This window comes from Palaemon carinicauda, chromosome 30 (genome assembly GCF_036898095.1).
Source record: "Palaemon carinicauda isolate YSFRI2023 chromosome 30, ASM3689809v2, whole genome shotgun sequence".
Lineage (NCBI taxonomy): Eukaryota > Metazoa > Arthropoda > Malacostraca > Decapoda > Palaemonidae > Palaemon > Palaemon carinicauda.
Genome location: NC_090754.1, coordinates 43,911,197 through 43,926,196, shown reverse-complemented (window position 1 = coordinate 43,926,196; position 15,000 = coordinate 43,911,197). Strand labels below are relative to the sequence as shown.

Below are 15,000 nucleotides of genomic sequence, written 5' to 3'. Positions count from 1 at the left end.
CTGTTATGGACATGTATGGTTTATGAACTGTTGTTTTCTTCACCCTTCAATGGTAATTTTTCACCTTGCAATTTTTCTTTTATGTTTGGGGGGAGGGGGGTTGGCTTAAGGTGTACAGGAGGAAATCCCATCTCTTGGAAATGAAGTTTACAATTTAAAGTTTACATCATCTACCAACACAAAATATACCCCAGAGAAGTCAGCTATTGCCAAATTGGTCGATTCATCGGCAAGTTCTTCCCTCCCCCCCCCCCCATCTCAAGGCTATATAATATTTATTGTGCTTATACTTAACTCGATCTTTTATTTCGGTGTAGCGTCATTATCTCCTTCCTACGTATCTGTATTAAAAAAAAAAAGAATTTAAAAGCTGTATAAACTGTGTCAGTTCAACTGTTGTTTTCAATACTTTTTACAAGCAAGAGTTATTATAGCAGTGGAATTATGAGAATTTTTCTAAGCCCCAACGTTTGTTAGAAAGTAATCAAAACACTGACGGAAGATAATGTTAATGAAGGTATTGCAAAAGACAAGCTGCATTGGCATTTCTTAATTCGCAATTAGAAAGCTTTCACCAGTTCCTGGTAGAATGTCAATTTCTCATTTGGAAATATTTCCTAGCACCTTTACTTTGTACACTTATTAAGAATAGTGCGCATATTGTGGGGAATCAGGTGGTAATTCATTTTTATGAAATATTCAGATGGACAGTTTATTCATTATAGGTACCTTTACGATATTTTCTTATTAATTTACTCTTTTTATGAAAATTATTAAATTTTTCATATTGAAAAAAAAGTTCAAGGGGTAAACACCCTTTTGTAAAAATAGGGAAACCATCGCATATAGTAAAACATACAAGGAGATACGAAACTGCAGCTGTTATTTCTATTCGTTACGGAATAACTGATAATAAATCTATTCTCGTAGATATTTTATTGTGATTGAATTCTCTGATGGTTATAAGTGTTTATATATTTAAAAAGCTTTGACATAATTTTAATATATTGGAAAGCACGTATCAATACTCGGTTATATAGTTGAGAAATATTTATTTGCGTAACCTGTACATTTTTTCCTCTTAAGATGTCTATGGTTATTATTTTTTGTTATAATTGTTTAAAAAAGTAATTTTAAGAAGCATTTGCATACCTTTCCTCTCAGGGGTATAGAAACGGTGTTGTGGATGTGTGTATAGTGAAATGGTCTCGGAATGAGTGTTAGAAATAATCTCTGGAGGGTAGGGTTATTACGCATGTCTAATTAGCGTAAAGTAATTACTGTGATATGCGTATTAAAAGTAGTATTTATATTTATCATTATCATTAAGTTATGTAATTTCTCAGTAATATCTACATCAATAACGTAAATGAATTGTGATTTAAAATGAATCCACTACGATGCATACAGATCTAATGTGTATGGCAGAGGAAAATTTCATTCATTGTAGGAAACCTAGATTCAAGAAGGTTTTAGAAGGAATAATCAAGCATACTTTGATATTAGAAAGGAAGTGACGTCATTTGAAATGAATTTTGATTCCGAATTGTTATATCTTAGTAAATAGCGGTTCATTTATGAAAGTGTTTTTATCAAGTGAATGGGAAATATTTTACTTACCTCCTTTAATAATATGTAAAAGTAAAGTTCCATTATTAGAAAAATCCTTACGATAGTATTTTGTGTTTATAATGTATCTCGTGACATAGGTGTATAATATGTACCCAAGGGCGGTATATAAAGGCGATTTTTGCATTGCGGAGGCGTACCTCTCTGGCAGTCGATGTCCTTCTGTATGCAGTTCCAAAGTTATGTTTGACCTGCGACTACTGATACCCTATTCACTCGTACTGTCTTATATCTCTGATCTCTATAATTAAATTTGTGTTGAATTACTTAATTGTTAAGATATCTGTCTAAACTTATTACAATTATTGATTGAAAATGATTAAACTATTAATATAACTGTCTAAGACTAGGGCCATTTTAGTTTGAATTGCCTATGGTACCCAAGTGTTAATATAAGTGTGTAAGCCTTGTTCCAATTTTGTGTTCTAATTGGTTTAAAGACTCGAAGTGTGAAGAACTATGTAAATTGTTTTTCGTCATTCAGTTTAATTATTAAGCCTAAATTTTTTACCTGCTGACGAAGAAATTAAGATGTGTATTAATCTGTTGATCGAAACCGATTGTATAAATTGGATCTGTATTCTACCCTAGCAGCACATAAGCGTATTTAGTATTTTTCAAATGGAATACAATACTTTCGAGATTTCTCACGATTAGCACAGGCAAGTGTGGATTGAGATGTAAAATTGTTATAATGTAATATGTAAATTAAAACCGGCTTGATATTGCTTTATTTCCAGTACATGATATTTTTCTAAAAAGTGTATATTCTCTTCAAATATGTAATAGAATTATAGTTTTATAAACTCCGTATTATTTAATCTCTTGACTTTTCTTTTGTATGACTGTTACCACCTCGAGTCTGGTCATCATTACTCTTAAAAACTATTTTAGTCGTAAACCTAAAGAACTCTTAAGTTAGAGCATTTTAGATGATTGATAATCTTAATTTTAAAACAAAAAATCTAACAATGAGAAAAAGCTTTAACTAATGATTTTAAATCAATGATTGGATCAATGTAAGAGAATGGATATGATGGCCCCTTACTGAGGTTAACTCTAATTTGATATTACAGAAACGAGAATTATTGTGGTTTTTGTTTATGATGTAGTTAAATCGGTCTTATGGTGTAAACACAGATACAGAAGCACCATAAATTAGTAATATGTAATCCTTATTATACCCACCACTCTAAATGTTAATATATTGCATTCTTACTAGGAGGTATTCTGATGTTTTGCAAGGTCTGGAATTCACCCATTCACATTCATTTCTAATAATTAGATTGAATAATGACTTTGAAACCCCGATACATATTTTGCAAGCGTTTCCTTTTGAGCTCAGCTATGATTAAGAAATTTACGTTCACATAATCATTGTGTCACATCAGCAGATGCGTATTACTTATGCAATATGAGATGAATTATCATTTAAAGGATTTCAGGAATGTTCTATTGGAATGATAATAACCAAATTCTTAAAGTAAATCTCGATTATGTTTATAAGTTCTCGGATTTAATACCTCTTAGTCGAAATTACATCTGCGTTCCAAGCATTCCTTTCCTATATTGTCGTGTTTTTGTTTTTTGGAAGTTTAATTTCAGTTGAACGCCAGATTCTGATTTTTCTACCTTGCATTCTGTGCACAGGTCATTCCGGGAAAAAGGCTGTATAATTACAATCCTTATTAATTTAAAGAGAAATTCTGTATATATCCCCATTGCAGAGGTTGGATATATATATATATATATATATATATATATATATATATATATATATATATATATATATATATATATATATGTATACATACATATATATATACACATATATATACACATATCATTGTCATAATAAACCGTAACTAGTCCACTGCAGGACCAAGGCCTCAGACTTGTCATTACACTCGCGTCTGTTTATGGTCTTTTTATTCCAATTTATACCCGCAAATTTTCCTAGTTAGTCAATCCATCGTCTTCTCTTCCTTCCCCTGCTTTTGCAATATCTAATGCCGAATTTTATTTTTCTTAATATCCACCTATTAACTGTCATTCTCATCATATATTCTGCCCATGACTATTTCTTTTTCTTACATGTTGTTAGAATATCTTCTACCTTAGTTTGCTCTCGTATCAATGTTGCTCTTTTTCTTTCTCCTAGTATTATTCCCACCATTATTCTTTTTTATAACTTTTTTGAGTTGTAACTAGCTTATGTTCTAATGCTTTAGTAAGACTACAAGTTTCTGATGCAGAAAGTTAATACTGGCAGGACCATGTGATTAAATACTTTTCTTTTAGAGAAAGTGGCAATTTACACTTCACAATATCATTTTGATTACCAAAAGCTTTTCATCCCATGTTTATCCTTCTTTTAATTTCGGTCTCTTTTCCTGGGGAAACCTGTACTGACTGTCCAAAGTACGTACTCGTATATTCGTTAATAATATCTAGAGGTTCGTACATAACCCTTTGTTATCTCTTAGCATTTTTATTGAAAATTATCTTGTTTTTTTTTACTCATTCATTTTCAGTTCTACATTTCTGCTTTCTCTTTTCAATTCTTCTATCATCTTTTGCCATTCCTCCCATGACTCACTTAACAGAACTATGTTATCTGCAAATCTTCTTGTTAAGTTATTCCCTTTTAATGTTAATTCCTATATTTTCCCAATCTAAATTTTGAAAACACACACATTCATATATATATGTATATATATATATATATATATATATATATATATATATATATATATGTGTGTGTGTGTGTGTGTGTGTGTGTGTGTAAATATAGTATATACCGTTTCCTGTAATAATATTTCTCTAGAGAAAAACTACTGCACAATTGTTGCTGTCAAATATATCAGTTAACTGATGGGCAATAATAATTCCAGAAAATGGGAATTTCATACTTGCATATATTTAACCACATTTTCTAAAATCAAACTCGGTCTGCCTTTTGAATCAAACCATCTAACCTATGATTGCCGTTTTTTAAGTTTGTGATATTTTATGATTGGATTGCCACTAACACGCACTAGTTTCATATTTGCCAATATTGAGTCATTGAAAGTTTGTTATATAGCATTCATGATGTGCTTCTGCCCAGGTCAGAATTGAAATCTATACACCATAAACTAAGCCAATCGTAAGTCAAGAGAGATATCAATCTCAACAATTTTAAGTTTTTGTTTTTATCAGTATTCAACTTGAATCTTTTTTTCTCTAAATGGAAATAATTGATTAATCCCATCGTAAACTTTCACCTTGGCTTCCCTAGACGAATCAAGATTCTTATCAATCTTTTGTACATATCTTACTACATGTGTCGCTTTTCTTATTCTCTGACCTGCCATTTCTCTCATCGGGACATAATGTGTAAATGTCAACCACCCATATGTAATTAAATGATTCAACAACTTCCATTCATCCAACAATTTTTTACAAACATTCATTATTCCATATCCGTGATTCCAATTTATCCTCAATAACTCACTCTTGCTTTTATCAGTTTCTACATTTTTCTTCGTCCCCAATAAACTCGGTATCACCTGTAAACATCAATCGTTCCACATTCCATTCTCAACTTATTTTATTATCCTGCAACTTTTTACATTCAAGCATAGATCTTTTTCTAAATTCCCTCATCACCTAAAGATTTTGAACAGTTGTGGCAACATTATACAGCCTTGTCTAAGACCACTTTCAGATCAAACCTCTCACGGCTTAAGTATTGTAACATTTACGTCACTTTCATAATAAAATCTTTGATAGGTATCGACACCATGTATATACACACGCATACGGCACGTACACATAACCTTGCGGGCACATACATATTTATAGGCTGTGTGGGTTTGTACATGTACACGTGTTTATAAGAACTTATATACAGATGTGAGCAGTTGGATTTTAAGTATGTTATTGATTAGGTTGGTAGTTATACACATAGGCTATGTAGGAAGGTTTGTCTTTACATGTTTTACTTGTTTTTATTTAAAACTTGTTTACATATTTTCAGAATATATTTTAAGGAAATATATTAAAATATATTACCAACAACGGTGCTCACGATCTTTGAGAGAACATTTTCCTTTGTATATGATTAAAGTTAAGGTAAAATTAATACTGCAGCTCTTAATAATTTAGGAAGCACAGCAGATTGTGGTTTTCCCCTAACCATTTGCCGATGATTAATTCAGTAAATGGTGGTTGACATTGAGCAAGTACATTATGTAATAATTTTTACCGAGATTTTTTAATAAGGTGAGGATAACACACGTTTTGAAAATATAAAGAGTTATTTGCTTATCTCCTTCCTGGAATTGCCAATTATAGTGGATATTTAAGAATGACCATTACTTAAGGAATTATTTGAGGTTTATTCTGTATTGTTATAAAAATAAATGTTGTAGCGGTTTTTAGTAAATAAACTGATAGCATCAGTTCAGTTTCATAATTTCTTGACAGTCAGTCCATTCGATGCTTTAGCTTAGTTGCGTAATACTCATAACACGATAATTAGGTCGAGGATCGCAAATAACCTAACGCCTACTAGTCTACTCGATTATAAATGGGTACCACTGTCTGCGTTCTCCCACCCTTGATAATATTCCATGAGATAACAGAAAGCTTTCTCATATTGGTAGCAGCCACCCTTAAATGAAGGTGTGTTTCATATATATATATATATATATATATATATATATATATATATATATATATATATATATATATATACATATATATACATATATATATATATATATATTCATATATATATATATATATATATATATATATATATATATATATATAATATATATATATATATATATATATATATATATATATATATATATATATATACACGTGTGTGTGTGTGTTTGGATGATAGACACTATCTTCTGAATTAGCCTATTTGTGTTAATGAGAGCTGATAACTGGAATAAATCAACCATTTTATTGTTCAAAGAGATGCACCCCTTTCATTAGAAGAGCGGAAGAATCGGCCTTGGGGCCAAATGTCCTGTATTGTAATTTAAGTCCCTAAATAAAAGTGTGGGTGGAGGAAAATTGGAGGAGACTACAGGAAGCCAGGAAGTGCCCCCTTTATTGCGTGTCAGGTCATCCAAGTCGTAAGAGCCATAACTGGATTCTTTATAGATCAATTTTGAGCCTTAGTGACTGGCGATAAAGTTGTTTCAGTGGAGGAAGGAAATCGCGTTTATTTTTATCTTCTTTTTCTTTTACCTTTTTGTCAATATTTCCCGTCTGCAGTCTGTTTGCTCTGGTTTTATCTGACCGGAACATAACGGAAACTCTACTGTTTCTAGCGATTTCTTTCTTCGCTATATCCCTAACCGAAGAAAGTTTCTACCTTTGGCTTAGTGCTCGTTGTTTTTAATCTGCTCTAGTTGTAGCGAATGTTTTTGCATAAAACAAAGTTCAAATTACATCCTTATGACTGTTTATAGTCATAAATATATATTCTTGATTTTGTTCCTGTTAAAGAAAATAGAGAATTATTTTTTGAAAATCAAGCAAATACTAAAATATTCAAAAGCTATTGCTTATTGAATATCTGTTTATTTAGTTTCCATCACCTGCAGCCTCTTTACAGGTCACTGTACACACCCAAAGCATTAGATAAACTTTATGCTAATTGATCTCATAAGTCCAATTTAGACAAGATTGGCTCCAGAAGGCCAAAATCTAAGGGAAAAAATCTGTGGTTACAAGAATACCTACCAATTTTTGTGGCAACAGATAATGATAGTGCCTTTTGGGGACTGTAAAAAACCTCAAGAAGGAATATTCACTTCGCTGGTAATGGAGACTATAAAGGCAGAATAGACACTATATGTACTATAGTATACATATTTCAACGTTTGATGAATGATTGCTACTACTAACAATTTCGTATCGAGTCTCACTTTTGGCTAACCAGGCAAATATTAACCACTACTTGATTCATCTTCAGTGAAAATACTCTCTCTCTCTCTCTCTCTCTCTCTCTCTCTCTCTCTCTCTCTCTCTCTCTCTCTCTCTCTCTCTCTCTCTCTCTCTCTCTCTCATTATTGAATTTTTAAGTAATAGATTGCCAAGAGATGTACATGGGCACCATATTGACTATATGAACGTGATATCTGGCGTTCCTCAGGGTAGTGTTCTTGGCCCATTACTTTTCATACTATATACATATGACGTGGTTTGGCCTAGAAAACAATCTCGTTGCATATGCAGATGAGGCTACTCTCAATCAATTTCATCTCCTAAATGTACAGATGTGGGGTTGCTGAATCCCTTAATAGAGATCTAGTTAGAATTAGTGCAAATTATTGGGAATGAAGTTGTACCATAACTAAACTCAGATTGTAAGTAGGTCGAGGATACTGGCTCCTCAACTTTAAGAACTATATAAATCTCCTTTAAAATTGTATGTGTTATTCTCGGTTGTAAATTTACTTTTGAAAAATGTATTCGGTCTAGTTCTTCTTCAGTTGCATAAAATATTTGCTTTTTGCGAAAGTCATATAAGATATTCAGTGATCAATCTATTCTGAAGAAATATTTTAATTCTTTCATTTTACCTTTTTTCAAGTATTATTCTCCTGTCTTTCATTCAGTTGCTTGCTGACTCTCATCTCAATTGGTTGGACATAGAGTTGCGGTCTATTAAATTTCTTATTCTTGATCCTGATATTAATCTCTGGCAGCGTCTTTTGTTGATGATGGGAGACTTTAGTCTGATCGCTCCCAGTAAACAAATCTGTTATGGGTGGCTTTGACTTGAAACCGCTTTCAACACGTTAAAATATTCCCACCCGGAAAGGATTGTATATATATATATATATATATATATATATATATATATATATATATATATATATATATATATATATATATATATGCATATACACAATGGTAAAGAGGACAGCAAGAAGACTAAATCATCTATACTCATTATTTTAAACAACTAACTTTTCGGAAGTTCATTCCTATCATCAGGCATAAGTAAAAACACGATTAAATATTTGAATTGCACATTAATTTCATCATACAATATTTCATACAAAATAAACGCGTACAAAATTTATAAATGTATACAAACCTGCGACTTACTGAGGACCATTACAATTGTAAACTTGGATAACACACTTGTAATAAAGATAGAAAATGAAGGAAAGTATTTGACTAAGAACAGCAAAGTTTTAAAGAAAAATTTACACGAAGATGGTGATATAACACTAGAGCAAATATCTAAGACTAACACGGGAGGGAGAGGCGTCAGTAATAGACATTTAGTCAATTTGCAATGGTGTGGAAGTGGTGTGATTGTTTAAGGAAGGTGACAGTTTCTTGATGTAGATATACTAAGAGAAGGAATGAAGGGTAGTCTGGAGTTTGGTTGAGTATTTCGAAACAACTGTACTGGATTTGCGTTTGACATGAATTTGAAAAATTTGTTATGGATGAATATTATCTATATTTTAGTAGGGAACTAGTGCTGACAATCCTATGGGAACAGATGCGGACATTCAGAATCGTTGGGTATACCCGATATAATTTGCAAAATACCCGTACATTTTGGACAAGTTAATTTGTAAACAACGAAAGACCGCATTGGTTTCCCGATGGTCTCTGTGAACCCGAAATCTTTATTCGTGGGTTATTCTTTCTCTAATGATTATTTTTAGATTATGTAGTTTATAGCCGGATCTTTTGAAAAAAATTTATGCCACACACTTTTTCTTGAGGTCTCAAATTTTTATTACAACGTTTTTATTAGTGCTATAAATGTAAAGTACCGCAGTTAGTCACAGGTTTTTATATAGTTATTATATTTTATATTTTCCTACTAAATAAACACAAAAATCGTAAGATTTGATTAATGTCCAATTTAAATATATTTCCATGCAATTTTGTACCACTGATGATGGGAATGGGTTCCAGAAACATTGGTTTTGTTTAAAAAGGATAAGTCTTCTTGCTGTCTTGTTTATTATTAAACGTAATCTTTCCAAAAGTGAAGATCCTTCAAGTTATATGTATATGTATATATATATATATATATATATATATATATATATATATATATATATATATATATATGTATGTATGTATGTATACAGTGTATATATATATATATATATATATATATATATATATATATATATATATATATATATATTATTTAATAATATAAAGGCTACGGTGGCCAAAATTTTAAGATAAAATAAAGGTGGAAACACCGCAATTAATTTAAGAAATTGATAAACTAAAACTATAGATAAATTTTGTGTGTGTGTGTATATATATATATATATATATATATATATATATATATATATATATATATATATATATATATATATATATATATATATGTGTGTGTGTGTTTTTTTCTAGTCTCTTTATAAAACAGACATTATCAAGAACATCAACACCAAAAAGACATATACAGTGCATTGCGAGGGCACGTGATTACGTAAATATCTAGAAAGTGTCAGTGAAGAGAGCTGAAATTTTTTTAATGATGGCAGGAGACGTGCGGATCTGATGGATGGATGTTTTGATGGAGGGATGCGGGCGGGATTTGGAGGAAAAGATGCATGTAATTGAAATGGATAGAGAAATGTGACGCGAACAGCTGACCCTGCAATACAGTGGGTCTAAATACTGATGAAGACGGAGATCATTCATGCTTACAAAAAAAAAAAAAAAAAAAAAAATGCTTAAAAAATGAAATTGATGCAAGTTGCAGGTTTCTTTAGGATTGGATTGAAAGGAGTACAATCAGTGTTCTATATCCAAATAATTATACTTTCTTTTATGGAGGTGGACTCTTTTGACATTTATTTTTGATTAATTGTTGGAGTGAATTAATTTCATTGCAGATGACCAATAATTTTTCTTTCTAACTTGAAAAAAACATTGCACTATTGAGCATATTTTATATTGTTTTAATGCGGCCCAAACTCTTATTAAGAGATGTACCACTTTGTTATAGATTACAAGGGATATGATAAACACATCCTTTATTAGTATCCATGGGTGTCTTATTAGTTATTTTCAAATAAAGTATTTTTTGCTGTTCTCAGTGAATGTAATAATTCGTTATGATGAATTAAAACGATTGAAGACTTTTATCCTCTTAATGGGATACTTGCTACTTACCTCCCATACAGGTGGCAGCGTTATTCTGTGTTTTTGTTATAGAAATGATTGTATGTACTCTTACTGTAGCTTATATAGCGTAAATTTTTTTAAACAATATCGGTCCTCATAGAGTATCTTTATAAATATAGGAAACTGGTCAGGATTTTCACATAATTTTATTTTCTATATTTTTTTTGCGCGCACACGTGTGTGTGTATATATTTATATATATATATATATATATATATATGTGCGTGTGTATATATATATATATATATATATATATATATATATATATATATATATATATATATATATATATATATATATATATATATATATATATCAAAATTGTCACACTTGGGAAGTAATTAACAGTTAGCCTTCATCTTAATTTTTTTTTTTCCCTTTCTGTGATAAGTTGAATCTTATATTGATAACATTTCTATTTGCTCTCTCCTTCAGTCCTATAGTCTTTCTGTTAATGCGCTGTTAAACCTTATATATTTCGCTTGGAACACTTTTAACAACATTTTTTCCGCTACCTTTCAACTTTTTGTAACTCGTCACAATTAAGTACCTCTTTCTTATTCTCAACTTATTCTTATTTTCCCCCATTATGAAAACGGGAAGCTTCTTTCTAAACCCGTTGAAATGAGGAATGATAGTGGTGATGATGATGATGATGACGCTCGCCACTGGATTTTTTCATACGGATCCTCTTCTTTTCTTCGCCAGAAAAAAAAAAAAAAAAAAAAAAAAGACTGGGAAGACAAAAGGGAGGAGGTTCTTATTCCAGCTGCGACTACAACACAATACCTGGGTGGCTGATACCACCTTCCAACACAATTCTCAGCCCCACCCCCCCTTACCCCATCCATAGGTCATACCCAGTACCTCCTGCCACCACACGGGTCTCTACCAGCCAACTCTTTCACTAACACGCCGTGAGAGACAGATTTCGCAGAGATGATATGTCATGGAGCCTTATAAGAACTATTGTTAGAGTGTCTGTGTGTTGTCTTCTGGGAAGATTAATAGATATATCGATTTCAGATTGATCATGATTAGATATATGGACTTGAACTTATTTTCTCTCTCTCTCACGCACATTATACAAGCAAAGTTAAGGGGATATATATATACTGTATATATATATATATATATATATATATATATATATATATATATATATATATATATATATATATATGCAAGCTTTTATGTGTGTATATACATATAATGTGTACGAGAGAGAGAGAGAGAGAGAGAGAGAGAGAGAGAGAGAGAGAGAGAGAGAGAGAGAGAGAGAGAGAGAGAGAGAGAGAGAGAGAGAGAGAGAATGGCCAGGGAGATATTGGTTTAGTAAATAAATGATGTGGACACGCCAGAAGACAAACTTTTCTCTAGGAACTTTATTTTTTATGTTTCTATGAACCATTTTCCCGTAAATTTTACCTCATAGGAAGTGGGTTACACATGTTGCATATGTATATATACGAACCTCCTAGGTTTTGCAATTAGCATGAGACAAGTTAAAACGCTGGTATGAAAATCTTTTTACAAAGCTTTATACTTGTCTATATTTATGGAATAATGCAAACAAATGTCATTTCTACCTCAGAAGAATATTTATTTCCTTGAATATTGAACAACCTGTAAATTAATGGTTGAAGTTGAATGTTCTTTTATCGTGTAGCTCTATGAATCAGTTTGTTTGTCTCCTTACTAATTTTCAGTGAGAATGTATTTTCAATAGCGAGTGTGTTGGTCATGTAAATATCTGTGATTTCTATGAATAGATGTTCGTACTAGGTAAGGAAGGCAGGTGTTCTCTGGTATTCAATATATAAGGCTTTAGAATATGAAATAAAAGGAAGATAATGAACACTGCTACAGAAGCCATCGATCTATACATATACAGTCCCAAGCGGGTGATCTGATTTTGTCCGAAATATAATAATACAGTGTCATTGCAATCACCATTTTAAAGAATTTCCCAGCGCGGGTAATCGAAACAAGGCATTAATATCAACTGCATGTTGATTTTTAACAGTTCTTACGACTTAATTTGTGGTAAGAAGCAGGTGGATGACTGTTAAATTTAGTATCGCAGAAGGAAAATCATATTCCTGGACCTGATCACTGATAATAAACGAGAATCGCGTAAAGAGGTGCATGTGTTAAGTGTACGAATGTTGTACGTACACATTGTGGTTCCATCCTCATGTCTCTTCAAATGTGATATAGAAATATTAGACTTGTAGGTTTCTTCTTAAAATAATTCCAAAGTTTTAGGTTAACTTTAAACAATTTATTGATAGCTCCATCACTGGAGTATGGATGGTTTGGTCGGATGACCATTCAGTATGAAAAGATGAATAGAACTGATTTACAATAGGCTCGCGTCGATAACGTAACACTAGCTATCTCAGCGTTTTATATAAATACAAAGTGAAATGATCACTCCTCTAGAATTGCACTGTTTGTTGTTAAGTCAGGAACTGACTTTTGTCAAGGAAGACACAGGGTAATGGGCTCCTCCTGCAGATGATGCTGAGACAACTCCTGGCAAGTCTCGGCTATTATCAAGTAAAGTTCCTCTCTCTCTCTCTCTCTCTCTCTCTCTCTCTCTCTCTCTCTCTCTCTCTCTCTCTCTCTCTCTCTCTCTCTCTCTCTCTCTCTCCCTTTCATTCACATACGGGGTCGCGGTTTCCTATCACGTTGGTCTCAGAGTTGAAAACATCCCATAAAAGAGGAGTCAGGTTGAAACATTCACTGGAAAAGGTAGTATTTAAAATTTCCTGAGTAAAGGAATTATGTTGAAACCATCCTAGGAGAAAGGTAGAGTAAAAAAAAAAAATCTAAGTTTTGTCAAGTTATATACCTTCACTGACAGTGGTAAAGCTGAAAGCATACATTGAAAGGGGTTCTTGTTAAAACTTTCACTGGAAAATTTCCTAATATTTTTTTATTCAATTATTGCTCTCTATCAGTACTCTAGGTCTCTGGTCCATTGTATCTTGCCCCCATAGTCCTTTCTCCTCAATGTCATTTGTTGTTATCTTTACAACTGAACTTGGCACTCCTTTTCATTCTTCCATCCACATACTTGTTCATCACCCTTCAAGAAATATCATCCTCTTTTCTATGCATAAGATTAATAAACCGCTGCAGCCTTTTTTGTTGAATCTTCTTCATACTCCACATATCTCAACATCCTCATTTTTACCTATTCATTTCTCGTTCTTGAGCCTTATCTATCCTCCACTTCTTAACGATATGAACCTTTGCTGATTTAACTCTCTCTCTCTCTCTCTCTCTCTCTCTCTCTCTCTCTCTCTCTCTCTCTCTCTCTCTCTCTCTCTCTCTCTCTCTCTCTCAAATTAGTATTGTGTATTCGCTCTACTGTCTACCCTTGTGTTTGCATGGGTTTTAGCAGCGCCCTCCCCATCTCAAAATAGAGGTGATTGAGCAAGCAGCCACTGCGGCTGCTTGGAACACCTGAGGAAAAATTGTTGTTTCACTAAGTTACCTGGATTTGACCGGTGTGGCAAAGATACTTCATGCCCCCCTAAAACTTTTGCTTGTTGATTTTCCAATAGATCTTTTTATTTCTTATTTTGCATGTACCAAAGTGTTCCTCCTTTTAGCTACTCATTCGAGATACAAGACTCATTCCTGTACATTAATGCAACTGCAGTTTAATGCAGAATTCCCCAGTCCATATCTGCTGGCACCTGTGTAAGGTGCTATTTGTACGTACGGGAATTAATTATACTACTAATGATTGTTATAATCTGTGAAATACGTACGTGCAATAACGAAACTCTGTAGTCGAATTCCTGTATATTCGCCACAAGATGTTTGAGGTACAGGATAAGGCTTTTGACTTTCAAGTTTATTTCTCACAGCTCTGATTTGCTCTTTGATTTTGATTTGATTTGTTTCTATATGAATGTATAATCCATCACCTTAGCCATAGGTTCTGTACAATCATCTCCTTTTAACCAGTTTCGAATAAAACAGTAGGGCTTATGTAGTAATAATAATATGTATCAAGCTCTGAGGATGAACAACAGGTTACTAAAGTACTTGCATTGTGGAGCGTGATACCCTTGACTTTTCAGTTTAAGTTATGACCTATGATAAATACTGACTTTTTAAGTCTTTTGACAATCTTGAAGTTTAAATTTGTTTTTATTTACA

At 32.3% G+C, this 15,000-nt stretch overlaps 1 long non-coding RNA gene across 1 annotated transcript in view; it reads left to right on the top strand.

The window, feature by feature from the left end:
- LOC137623767 (uncharacterized) overlaps positions 1-15,000 on the top strand; it is a 343,355-nt gene that overhangs the window by 7,202 nt on the left and 321,153 nt on the right. The gene's annotated exons all lie outside the window — the stretch shown is intronic.